Below are 14951 nucleotides of genomic sequence, written 5' to 3'. Positions count from 1 at the left end.
CATTTCATACATCTCATTTTCAAGATACATTCGCAAATCAAAATCACATCATTATCACAATGAATCCCATGCATGAGAATCATCATATCAAGCATATGTAACATTCTAGATTGCATTATCCCCCACACACAAAAACAAAAAACATGTTAGCAACATTTGCATAAATCATAAGCATCTGCAATCATTAATCCAATCATCATCTGCATATCACCTTCCAAACATATAGCACATTACAATCATCATATAAAGAATATAAATCATCCACAACACACACATCCAATCATCTGCATCAACATCTGCAAAAATCATCTAGATCAAAAGCATATCATATAGCTCATCAAAATCAAAGTAGCTGCATCCATAACATATCATCATATATATATATATATGTGTGACCACATGCTGATCTAAAGGAAAAACAAGGATATCAGTTAGAAATATATCATCAACTATGAAGTAATCAAATGACCAAAGTCCCTGGATATATATCAATAACAAATGTCCATCATATTGCATGGCATCAGTATCAAGGCCATCAATAAATATCAATAAGATTATCAAAACATCATATGAGAACATTGCTGAGTAGCATATCAATAAGATTAAAGTACAACAAAGTATCATATCAGGAGGTCATCAAAATACAAAGATATGTGTACATCAAGGTACAAGTACGAAATCTCAGATCATGATCACGACACAGGATCAACCTAACCACCTCTAGGACTTGTTGACCGAGAGCTTGAGCTACCCGCACCTACGCTACTGCTAGGAGCTTGAGCTTGAGCATCCCTCCTAGGACCCATAACTCCCTCATTTCCCCTCTATCTTTGAGAACCCCCATATCGAGAACTAGTAGGATAGGTAGGAGCACGTCGGTCTGGTGGTACGACTTGAAATTATAGAGTCCTATAATACTTTTCCCGCCCTGTCTTCTCAATGAGACTCCAGATGGTGTCTCCTGTAACACCCTGTGTGACTACCTGTTGTAATGATCACACTATCTCCTCTGACTGGTTGCGTCGCTCTATCTTTGTGTCCCGCTCTAGCGACACTGTCACCACCTATCTCTGTAGTTGTGCAACCTGTGCCTAGGCCTATGTGAGATGACCTTGTACCCTATGTAGCAAGGACTGTAATGCTATTATCTGTGCCTGCTACTGATGAGGAGGCACTCCAATATGCACACCCTATAGCTGCAAAGGCTGCAGATCTTGCATACCAACCTATCGAGGGGAAGGAGGGGGCATATCAATCCTCCTCTGTCGGGCCAATGGCTACACATACTCATCTGACTCCTCCTTCGCTGCTACACCCACCAATCCCATCAAACCTACTCCTCCACCAATCACCTTAGACTCTGTATCCTCATCAGAAGAATCACCACTCTCCTCCTCAGGTTCGTCACTGTCTGATCCCTCCTCAGCCTCCATGACAACAACATCCTCCGCCTGCAACAATCCACCCCGCATAATGCCACCCATCCTCCATCCTCCTCCTCTACCTCTCACCACTACTCCTCTACCCCTCGCCACTCCTCCCTCATCAAATCCTCCTACCCTGCCACCACCTCCTCCCCGACCATGTCCAACCGCACCACCCACAATAATCCTACCACCTCTCCTCCCTCTACCCCTCCTCCCACCTCAACAACCTCCACCTTGATCATCAACATTGACCTCCTCCAGTGCAAGAATCGACTCTCCTGGCCTTGTCAATCGAGCGAACCTATGTGTCAAAAAGTATTGCGTATACTCCATAGTCATCCCTGTAAGGCCTTCCCCAAACCAAGCTTTGATTAACTTAGTTGACCATGTTTTCCCTATTAATAAATGCTATATAATTCAATAGAATGGGCTATGTTAGACAGATAGATTGATGAGAAAAGTAATTGAACCAAGTTATATAATTATTTCACCTTATGGTGTACATTTTGATGTGTTATGAATTTGAAATCCTAAAAGATCCACTGATTGGATAATCTTGAACTAACGTATGTCAGCTATATCTGGATTTGCAGAACTTTATTATGATGTTGGAAATATGACGCGTATCTAATAAATGAATGAAATTATGAGAATTATGATAATGGCGTATGTGGATAAATTGGGATATATGAGATATTGATTTGTTAATGCCAATTGTATGTAGAGTGTTTGATGTGTATTCTTATTCATGTGTTTAATATTTTATGAGGATATTTGGAAGTACTAATGTGTAATTGAGATGCGCAGGAAAATTATCCATGTGACCATGGAAACATTATGGAGAACCAAACCTAGACCTATGTACGTTCGTAAAACCAGGGTGTGTCTATTTGGAGAGACAACACCCCATTTGTCTAGTATTTTATTTTGTGAAAGTAAATGTGCATGTGTGTTAGATTGAATTTATTTGTTTGTGTAAATCCAACAAGAGACAAAATTTCATGTGTAATTTTGTAAAAGCATTTTTATTGTGTCACTTGACACATGTGTTGATTTATGTCTTGATTTTTGAATTGTCTCTTGGAGGGAGTTGTTTCAACCATAGCTTTTTCAAATAATTTAATGTGGTTTTATATTTTCCTTTGGTAGAAAATCTTTGGGGTGGTCAACTTAGGTTTGACCCGAAAGTTAACTTCAGATGGGTTTAAAAGGGGTTAAATGGACTCCTAGGGGTAGTTTAAAAGTGTTTCCTAAAGCCCATAAGGTATACCTAAGGGTTAGGAGTAAATTTAGGCATGTGACAACTCTCATGTGACCATTTAGACACCCTAAAAAGTGAGTTTTCTAAGTTGTGTGAAAATTGAATTTAGAAGGCATCATCTAGGTTAATTAACTTTCTATTTTGTTGAGAGATCCCTTTTGGATCTTTTTCGGACTTTTTCCTTTTTCAATTTTAGAAACCTATGAGAACTCTTACTGAGGTCTTCTTAGGAAAGAATGGGAGATTTTGCGGGTAATCACCCACTCTCCATTGTTGGAGATGATGCAATTTTGAAAAGAAAATATTTGGTGTAGGAAATTTGGCTAAGGGTAGAGAAACAAGGTTTGTGGATTTGGGCTGCTCATCCTCAACTAGACTAGCATACCTTTGGGCAGTTTGCAGGTTGGTTAATCTTCTCCCTGTGTTATTTCATGTTGCATGATTATGTTGAAAGATCGTTTGTGTGGAAAAATTTATTCTCTTGTATCTTTCTTTTGGGAAAATTATTATTCGTTTGGTATTTTCATTTCTTGTATGAAATCTGTGTTTTGGGAGTAACCAAGGCCTCCTACTCTTGGGAGAGAGGATGGTCTTGTGGGTGGTGGAAGTTTGACAGCCTTCGAGTGAGAGGCTCTCATTGTAAGAGTGTTCTCAAGGGATATTTATGTGACCCTTGCTGCATGGCATGTTTATGCATTTGGGGGTCATAAGGAGGGAAATAAGGCTTGAATGCCTTGGGGGGCATAAGGATGAGGGGCTATTAAACTTATGATATATTTTGGTTGCCATGAGGTGGCTTTGTGTTTTATCTTACTGATAGTCTCCTCAGGGTAATTGGTCCACTACCACCCTTGAAAAGATATCACATTGTGTGGTGCAATGTAGCCCTGGGATGGGAATATGTTTGTGATTGTTTTCCCCTTGTTTATTGTGTTTGCATGTGTGTAACCTGTCTAGGGCTTGGTTCTCCAAGCTTGGGGGTGGCTACTAGTTAGCCTAGGTTGGGAGGTGAGCACTCCATGGTCATAGTTTATGATTTATTTGCAGGTTCTTGAAAGACAGGAAAAATGACAAGTAGAAGTTGCAGGTTTTATATGTTTGCAGAAAAAGATTTGAAAATGGAGTATTTTATATTTTACGTTGTAGCAATGTAAAAGGGAAACTATATATTGTAAAATACTTTGAAAAGAGAATGTTTTTTTAATTTATATTTAAGTTCTCGTTTATTAGAAATGAGAGACCAGCTGGGTGTCACACCCATTTATGTTAATGGCTATATTGTATTTAAAATGTACTCTAAAGAAAGGTATTATTCTGGTTAAGGATTATTTGGTTGCAAAATAAAAAGAAATGTCTATCTTGGATTTAGTACCCTATAGTTATTGAAAATATATTAGTAGTATGCATGTTAGTTTTGAAAATGAAAGTTTAGTTTTGCATGTAATTTCCGAAAATAAAAGAATCAGATTTTTTTCCTATACATATCTCTAAGGTTAAAATAAATTAATAAAATATTTATTGCTATTAAAATTATGGAATTCTGTCATTTATATAGATGCTGTTTAATTTATTGAATTCTGTAAATTACTTAATTTCAGAAAATAAAATCTAAAGTTAAATGATCAATCTATTTTAAATAATACCTTATTATTTGAAGAAAACAAATTAAAAAAAAAATTAGTATGGACATCTCTAAGTTTTATTTCAATATTTTCTAGTCTAAAAATAGTTGCTGTATAAATTAAATTAATTTTGACATTTTACTTGTTTGCAGAAAATTAAATTCTAGATTTAAACAGTCTATCTATTTTAAAAGGAAATACATTGTAATAAATTAGATTATTATAATCATGCTGTTTTAAAAAATAAAATTTAAAAAAAATATATAATACCTGTATTATGGCATGGCAGAGTTAGTCTGGGATTTAGATGCATCTATTATATATATATATATAGACAAATACTATAGTTATTCATTTTAAAGAAAAAAAAAGATTTTGTATATGTAAAATACACATATATATATATGTGTGTGTGTGTGTGTAATATATTATAAAAGAAATATTTAAAAACAAAAAAATATATATAATAAAATGGAGATGGGAAGAAACGAGGGTTTCGGGGAGGGAAAGCCGAAGGGCTATTCACTGTGTGGACACACAGTGGCGCCCGTGGCTTCTACTGTGTGTGTGGGGCACCCGCGACTTCCACTGTGTGGACACATAGTGGACGACCCTGCGGCTGCCACTGTGTGGTCACACAGTGGACGGCCCCCGCGACTGCCACTGTGTGAACACACAGTGGGCGGCACCCGGCGCCGCTGCCACTGTGTGTTCACATAGTGGCGGCTGGGGAAACCCCGTGCCACCGCATCCACCCCTCTCTTAGTGCTCGGTCGCCACTACTCCCCCATGGAGACCTCCGCCCTACATACAACGAGATAAGTAAAACCCTAGCCTGGGTAGGACTAGGGTGGAATAAGAAAAAAAAAGATTATAAATTGTAGAGTATTTTGCAATATATATATATATAGAGCTAGTTTAAGGTTTTTCTAGGTGATTTTATAATAATATAAAGGCATATTTAGTTATATTTTATTAATATATGTTTATATATAAGAATATATATAGAGTTTATAAATATGATTGGTTAGGATAACATGTAGATTCAATATTTTATTAAGTGATTATAACTTATATATATTTTAATAAACATATGGGATTATTATAAAAAAAAATGTTTAAATTATAAATTACTTAGGAAGTTTAATCTTTTAGAAACTTAATAACAAAGTTGGGTAAGTTATTTTGGCTATGGGGAAATATTTTCTTTTAGTCCACTAAATATATGTTTTGATTAAGATTAAAATTTATAGGAAAATATTCATTATGAATTTAATTGACCCCTTTAGTCGATTTAATTTAAACACTTTTTAATTATCGAATAAAATGAATTTTAGACGTTATGAACTAAGTGCTAGGACTAATTTAATTAGTTCCTAAAATCAAATAGCGGTTATTGGAGATTAATTTTATCTATGCCAAATTAAGTGACTAAATTAATTTATTGGTTAAGATCGATAAGATAATAATTAAGTTATTTAGTAATCCGCAATTTAATTCTATTTAAGTTATTTCCGCTTAATTGAGTTAGTGGTTAGAGTTAGCTCACACATAGTTAAGACGAAACTTGCTAAGTGCATTTCATAATCACAAAATTAATAGAAGCCTCAATTAATTAAGCTATTAAGGAAGGATGTAGTAACAGGATGAAGGAAACTTGATATTTAGTAAATGATTGATATCGAACCAAATAATTTTTATTAACGTTTATTAAGTAGAAATGGATCTAATTAAGTATTAATAAGAGCAACTGTAATGAAAGGGGCTTTGAGTGAATTTATTATTACCCTTATAAAGTTTATTCATCCCGCTCGATAATAGGAGATATCATATTTAGTTATGTAAGTATTTATCATTAATTAAGATTTCGCTTGGAATAACTTGTTAAGATGTCTCAACTAATTAAGCAATGGTTGCATGTAATTTAGTGTTTTAAAAAAAAATAAAAAAATTGTTGTTTGTGTTTTCATCCAAAAGTTTGGGCATGACAATCCCTGCATCCGCTATATCCTCATACATACTCCATACACAAAAAGGAAAATAATAGAAATCAGCTTGGGCTATCACAAAATCCAATGTGGGCTCTCAATCTGTCTTCTCCTTGTGTACCCAAGCATACACAGTTATCCCCTGCGGTATCGGTTGCACGTGCCCAAACTGTCGGTAAACCCGAGGAAGGATAAATCGCTCTATCACATATGGGGTGTGATCCAAAAGGAATCTGCTCATGAATAAATGCGACACCTCAAAATCATCCTCTGACCATGGCTCACACAAATGATAAGGCCTCCACACCACTGCATCCATATCATCCAGGGCTTGCCTTCAATACTCTAACTTTCCAAGCATCATTTGGGAAGTAACCTGGTTGTACATCATCACAAAAGGTTCCCCTACTAGTCTAAACCTCGGCCCAAGTGAACGGGCCATGACTATGTGCTCCCATGCCCAAATATACAATAGAGTGCATCCGGAAGCTAGACTGTCTGCATCATCGTAAACCACCTGATGAAGCTCATGATATAAAAGGGTGAGCACAAAAATACCCCACGCATATCGTGTGCACATCTGCACCATCTGTCAAAGCACTCGAACCCATCCAACTGAGAACCCATGAGACCTCTTGTCTGGAATCAGGAAGCTGCCAATCAAACCTGCCAAAACTGAAGGGAGTGGGGCATAGTTGTCTACCACGTCCTGCCACGTCAATGAGTAACCTACAATATGGGGATTGACAAACACCTCCCGCAGAGCATCGGTCCCACCGACCTCCACATCGTACTCCACAAGCTCACCTGTAATCGAAATCCACAAAATTTGATATACGTCCTCTAGCATCACTGTGATCTTACCTGTCGGTAAATGGAAGGTGTTATGCTTGCTGTGCCATCTCTCAGCCAACGTGTTGAGTAGTGCCCTATTATTTTGATAGGGCGGCATGTGTAACAAGTGGATGAGACCGCAAGAATCTATAATTGCCAAATCATCAACACTCAATTGATCTCGCATCACAAAAGTCTTCGGGAATTTCTCCCAAAGTATGAGCACTCCTCAATGGACCTATATTAATACATGGATATCATCCTATCAGATACATCTATCATACACAATCAGACTCATATTAACAAATCAGGACCCATATCTAAATTAAGACTCATGTCAAAACCAGACCCATATCGAACAACAATCAAACTCATATTGACAAATCAAGACCCATATTCAAATCAAATTCATATCGACAAATCAAGACTCATATTGAATCGAAGCCATATCACAAACAAACTCATATCGACTTTGACCCAAATTGATCTAGACCAACAATTGAATTAACACAACAAACTCATAACAATGCACATCAATTAATGACCAAAATCAACATATTTGATTCCAAATGACACTTTGATAGAGTGAGAAACTTCATAACAATTCTAAAAATCAAAATTGCATATGTTCAAAATTTTAAAAAATCACACAAAATGCTCACTGTCTCATATGCGCCAAAACAACCATCAAATGCACAATTTCATATGCGCTATTTGATCCATCATATGCGTGACTAAAATCATCAAATGCGCTAAAATACCTGTTATATGCGCAACATTGTTTCTTATATGTGCAATACTATTTCACATATGCGCTAATCAAAACATCATATGCGTCACTAAAATAAATCAAATGCGCTACGATAATTATCAAATGCACAAATTTTTTTATTGCATGTGCTAAAAGAAAAATTATATGTGCGAAAAATAGAGGCTAAAAAAGAAAATGCCCGAAAATCCTTAACTAGGCCGAAAAATTCTAAAAATCTTGCAAAAAAACCTAAAATCTAAGCTAAAAATTTACGAGCAGGGTTAGAAAATCAAACTCACCGGTGGGCTGTACTCCGCTGGCCTCTCAAATCGACGAACTCACTTGAAACAATGACGGTGATAGGGGGTGCCATCTCCTCTCTCTCCTCCAAGCTCCAATGCTCCCAAGACAAGTGTGCAAATGAGGTAGAAATGGACCCTGGAGGCTTATATAGCCCATGCTGATGTAGGCGACTGTGATGCCTCGGTGGACATGTGGGGCATGTACGTGCTATACCCACATAGACTTCACTCCATTTTCCATATCCTTTTTAATAATTCTATCGGGTGATAAATTTTAAAAATCCAAAAAAATAATTTTTTTTAAAAATCCAAAAAAAATTTAAAACCAAAAAGATCAACATTTTTTTTTAAAATGTCATCGTACTTCATGCCATCGCCTCGAAAAGCACAATTTTTCTCAATTTATTGCCCGAGGGGGCATATCATTATCAGTCTCATATCAATACTAGTTCCATATCAACATCTCATATCAAAATCAATTTTTCATATCCAGGGAATCATATCAACAACTTTGGCAACAACATCACATCGCAAAATTTTAAATGACAAATTGATTGTTTTTCTTTGAATCAAGATGTGGTCACATGTTAACTCAAAGAGGGGCAAAATATAGACACCTAAAAGTTGCAAAACAAATTAAGTGAATTTTATACATTTAATTATCCCTATTTATTCCAGTTAATTAAATTAAGATTTAATTAATATCCCTATTCTTCTATTTAGCCTATTAATCAAATTAAAGATTTGATTAATATTTCCCTTCTTCTATCCTAGCCATTTAATTAAATTTACATTTAATTAAAATCCCCTTTCTAAGCCATTTAATTAAATTCCCCTTCTAGCCTATTAATTAAATTTACATTTAATTAAAACCACCCACTTGCAAAATTAAAAATCACATTTAAATAAATCAATATTTAATTAAATCCTACAAATGCAAGTTGCAACCATAATTAAAATAAATTTATTTTTATTTTAATTAAATTCTTTTCCCCCACCCACTTGCAAAATCCTACATCTCCCACTTGCCTCCTAAACCTCTTCTAGAGCCTTCTAGATTCTTCTAATCCTATCTTAGTTAGCCTAATCCATCTCTTAAATATTTGCACATTCCTTAAGGGAAGCCACTTCTAAAAAATAATTCAAAGTCTTTGGAATGCATTAAAGGCTTTATATCCTCAACAAGTTAACCTTTAAAGTCTTCCAAACCATTAATGGTTAACTCAACCCTTCCCACATGGTTAGAGACTTTCTCTCTAACTTAACCCTCATCTAACCCAAGGGTTTCATCAAGCACTTATGGCTTTGACCCTAGTTATCATATTAACCCTTGTACAAGAGTTTACCCCTTGGGTAAAAGCTTTATCCAATGGATAACTCTAACCTAACCTTAACGCTTACCTCCTAAGGTAACCTTCATGTCTTCTCAGGCATTTAATGCCTCTTACATCTCCTCTCATGCAACCTCTTGTTGACAATTGTCACCATTTCATTGGTGAAAATTGTAAACATGGATTGAGTAACTTTGAATCCTATCCCTTGTTGAGATTATTTAATCTCAACTCTCCATTGCCCTATTTTCCTTATAAATAGAGCTCTCATTCTTCATTTTCAATATCCAAGTCTTTGTGCATCAAACTTATAGTCTCATTTCATCAAGCATTATTAACCTTTCTTTAATAATAGTAATTAGATCATTTATTTTTACATACCATGTTATCAATATAATGTTAGCTTCATCTATATGCTAGTTTAATGTCATTTTAATACCATTTTCATGCTATTTTTAGCTTCATATCAATATCTTGCATCATATCATTATCTAGTTTCACATCTAGATCATTCACTAGGATCATAGTTGTATCCATTTTGATCTTAGAATCATCACATATCCCTCGTTCTTTTGGTTGTCATCCTATAGGTCAAGTGCTCTTCCAAGTTGAGAGCCACCTTGATTTGAAGGATCCTGGGAGATAGAGAACAATGAGACACGCTTAAGATCTTTAATTCATTTGTTGTTCTAATGATTTTGATCTCGAACATAATGTGCCATTGGTGTGTTTGTATTGTTTGCCTATCTCATGCATGTACCACAATCTGAGGTCACAATTGTAAGATTGATTTGGGTTTAAAGTTTGAAATTGCTGTTAATATTGATTCACCCCCCCTCTCAGTATTAACCGAATCCTCATAAAATTAACAATTGGTATAAGAGCTTTGGTCCTCTGTGTATAGAAAGCCTAATCACTTGAGGGAAAGATTCTGAGGAAGTCAAGATGATGAAGAAAGAGGGTCCTCAGTTCAACCAGGATAACTACAAGATCTAGAAAGACAGAATGAAGATCTACATCAAAGGTCTTGGTGCACAATATTGGAAGCAAGTTGAAACAAAATATGTTTCTCCTACTACTACTCCCTTGACACTGGATGAACTCAAAGAGCAGCAAGAGAACATGAAAGCCTTAGAAGCTATTGTTAGTACTTTATCCGATTCAAAATATATTGATCTTCAAGGATTGGAAACTACATGTGACGTTTGGGAAAAGTTAGATATAATCTATGGAGGAGATGAGAATGTACAAAGAGCCAAAGAGGAAATCTTGAGAGGAAAGTTTGATGACATGAGAATGCTTGAAGGAGAAAATATTGCACAGTATGGTCAGAGAATCAAAGAAGTTGTTGGTGGCATAAAGAGTGTTGGAGGTAAAATAAATGATGACACAATAGTAAGTAAAATGCTTAGAACTCTTCAACCTCAGTATGCTTTAAGAGTATCTGCAATCCAAGAACTTAGATCTATTTCAAAGGATAAGGTAACTATTGATTCATTGATTGGTAAAACATTTTGAGTTGAATATTTTTGACAATAGTGTGACAAAATCTACTGAATATGCCTTTAAAGCTTCTGTTACCAGTTCATTTGCTAGAAAAGGAAAAGATATATATCAAAATAATGAGTGCAGGTCAAGTCATGGAAGTAACTGGGGAAATGAAGACAATGAAGATTTGGTGATGGAACTTGAGGCACTGTTAGCAAAAATATTTCCAAGAGGCACCGATAAGTATAAAGGAAAGCTACCTTGGAAGTGTTTTTCTTGTAGCAAAATTGGTCATATTGTTGCTAATTGTCCTAATGCTGACAAGAAAAAGAAATTTAGAAAATATAAAGGAAAGGGCAAAAAGCAATGTTATGTTGCAGTAGATGAAGGTGTGACTGATGAGGAGTCTGAAGATGAAGATGACAATGAGGAAATTGTGTTTGTAGCCGTGAAGGAGGAACTAACAAATGAAAAGGCACTGGTAACTCATATGGAGAATAGTGATGAATGGATTATAGACAGTGGTTGCTCACACCACATGACCAAAGACAAAAGTATGTTCATAACCCTTGATGAATTTGATGGTGGTGTTGTTAGATTTGGAAATAACTCTCCCTGTATGGTGAAAGGTAAAGGTTCAATTTCTCTAATTGGGAAGAGTAATGCTAATGATGTGTTTTGGGTTGATGGTCTAAAGCATAATCTTTTAAGTGTTGGCCAACTCAATGATAAAGGATATTTGCTTGAGTTTAAAAGTGGAGTCTACAGAATTCTTGGAGGTAATGGTGAACTGATTGCTACCGGGAAGCAAAATAGAGGTAACTTATTCCATTTGAATAGTAATGTTAATAATTGTCTGGATGCAAGAATGGAAGACAGTTGGTTGTGGTATAAAATATGTTGTCATGTTAATTTTGATAATTTGGTTAAGGTAAGAAATTCAAGTTTTATAAGAGGATTACCCCAACTTGTTAAACCAGATAATGTGATATGCAAAGATTGTCAAATTGGCAAGATGACCTCTATTTATTTCAAGAGCAATAATTGTACTTCTGAGAATATTTTAGATTTGGTACATACTGATCTCTATGGCCCTATGAGAACAAATAGTTATTACGGTGATAGGTATTTCATGATTTTCACCGATGACTATTCTAAAATGAGGTGGGTGACATTTTTAAAGGATAAATCAAAAGCATTTAGTAAATTTAAATCATTTAAAGCTCTGGTTGAGAATGAAACTGGTAAGAAATTGAAGTGTTTAAGATCAGACTGGGGAGGAGAATTCACATCTGATGAATTTGTTAAGTATCGTGATGAACATGGTATCAAGAGACATATGTCATCTCCGAGGACACCACAACAGAATGGCATAATAGAAAGGATGAACAAAACAAGAGCTGAAGCTGCTAGAACCATGCTATTACAGGGTAATGTACCTAAAATGTTTTGGAGAGAAGTAGTTAGCATTGGTGTATACACTTTAAACCGGGTATTAGTAAAATGAGGTAACAACAAAACACCCTATGAGCTATGGTATGGAAAAACTCCTTGTGTAAGTTATTTTGAAATTTTTTGGGAGTCAATGTTTTATTAAGAAAGATAATCACATTGAGAAATTTGATGCAAAATCTAATGAGGGAATCTTTCTTGGTTACTCTATTAGAAGTAAGGCATACAAATGTTATAATAAGAAAACTAAGAAGATTATTGAAAGTGATAATGTGAAGGTAGATGATCTCTCTGGAAAGTTAGAAGGTACTAGCAGATTTGAGCTTGAAAAAGATGACGAGAAACTTGTGATTATTGAATCAGAAGCATTGAACAATGAAGAACCGGCAAAGGAGAATTATGTGCTCAATCGGTAAGTGATGATAGTGATGAAGAGAATGAAGATAAAGAAGCAGAAGATGCAGAACCGGTACCAGTATTACCTAGGTATGTCAAATTAAACCATTCACAAGAGCAGATAATTGGTGATAAGAATGCTGGTGTGCAAAGAAGGAGGAAAATCAGAGAAAACTCCTGCTTGATATCTACAATAGAGCCCAAAATAGTAAAGGAAGTACTAAAAGATGATGATTGGGATAATACAATGAATGAATAATTAGATCAAATTGAGAAGAATAGATAGTGAGGTTAGTGCATTAATGAAATATATTTATTGAGAAGAATAGATCAAAGATGATGATTTGATTCAAAATAGATATGTATGAACCGGTGACTATCTATTGTAATAATAGAAGTGCAATAAATCTCTAAGAATCCTGTACTTCATGCTAGAACCAAGAACATTGAATTGAAGCATCATTTTCTAAGGGAAAGAGTTCAAGAAAAATAGGTCAAGCTGGAATATGTGAAGAGTAAAGATCAGATAGCTGATATCTTTACTAATCCCTTACCGAAGACTGCCTTTTAGTTTCTTAGAGGTAAACTAGGGGTTAGAGCCCTACATCGGAAGAACTAGAATGATGTCCAGATGCATCAATCATGTGGATCCAATGTTTATTCTTCATTAAGGATTGATGAGATGCAAGCTACTCCGTAGGGGGAGCAACTCGGATATAAAGTCTCGATTCAATGATCTGATATAATGATTGGATATAATGTTTTGGTTTGGTTAGTAGAGATAATGATGAAAAAAGCAACAATAAAGAAGATCGGTGATGCACATACACCTTTGGAATTGCTATCAAAGGGGGAGAAGAACATGATCATATTTGGGAGAAGAACAAGATCAGATTTGAGAGAAGAAAAGGATTAGAGAAGTTGGAGAAGTATTGGTTTAGGGGGAGAAGACAAAAGGAGGAGATTGGAAAATGATATGATACTGACAACAAGTAGAAGTGATGGTGTTTCCATCAATGCCAAAGGGGGAGAATGTTGGCATGATTGGCATAACTGATGCAGATGAGGTGATGCAATTTAAGTCTAATGACTGAACCGACAAAGGATAGAAGACTATTTGTGATGAAGAGATTGCGATTTTGTGATTAGATGACTTGATTAGTTATTTGTGTTGTCATTGATGGCAATTGATTATTAATGATATTATTTGACATTTGGTTTGTCATCTAAGTGATTTAGTCTACCAGAGATAGGGTTTACCGATAATATACAAAAGACTGTGAAATAGGACTTTAACCAGTATATGACGAGAAGTTTTACTTGAAGCGGATGATTGGTGATTATTGGTTATTTGCGGTTTGGAATATAAGCTTTTATTATGGAAATGAGTATCTGACCAAAACCCCATCTTGTGATGACTATCGGAAGGCATGTTTCTAATTTCTAATGAAGTTTTGCCAGGGTTTTAGTAGGGTTTTAGAACCAGTGAAGAAATCATCAAACTGGTAATGACTTTTGGTATGGCGGTGATCGACATCAAGGTCACATGTTGATGATAACATGACACAAACTGCATGAAGTGTTTGAAAGATATTTTGGCGTGTTTGGAGAGTGAATTTCTTGGGAATGTGCAAAGTGCTTAGCAGAATGAGCTAAGGGTTTGACTTTGTACCATATCGACTTGATGTGATGACTTACGATCATTGAATGACTGATATTGATTTGTAATTGATTTTAATGATCCATATGATGATCTCTAATGAGTTGTAAAGATCCGTGATGATCTATGATGTAATTTAGGGTTTAGTGGCCGACCTAGTGGAAAGCATTATTTATGTTGGCTTAGCTGATGTTCATTGTGTCAGTGGTCTTAGAGAAGAGTGTGAAGCCATACTAGAGAAGAGTGAGATTTGCCTAAGAGATGCAAATAGTGGAGCATAACTTGATCTGATTTAGCAAGCTGAGGAGTGCAAGTAACATATCACTTTTTCACTTTTGTTTCCTAACAGTTGCAGCAGATTAAATCCCTTAACAAAGTAGGTCTTGATAGACCTTAATCTTGTAAATCCCCTAACAGGGTAGCTCTCAAAAAGAGTCAT

This window comes from Cryptomeria japonica, chromosome 10, assembly GCF_030272615.1.
Source record: "Cryptomeria japonica chromosome 10, Sugi_1.0, whole genome shotgun sequence".
Lineage (NCBI taxonomy): Eukaryota > Viridiplantae > Streptophyta > Pinopsida > Cupressales > Cupressaceae > Cryptomeria > Cryptomeria japonica.
Note: the sequence above shows the minus strand (reverse complement) of the source record.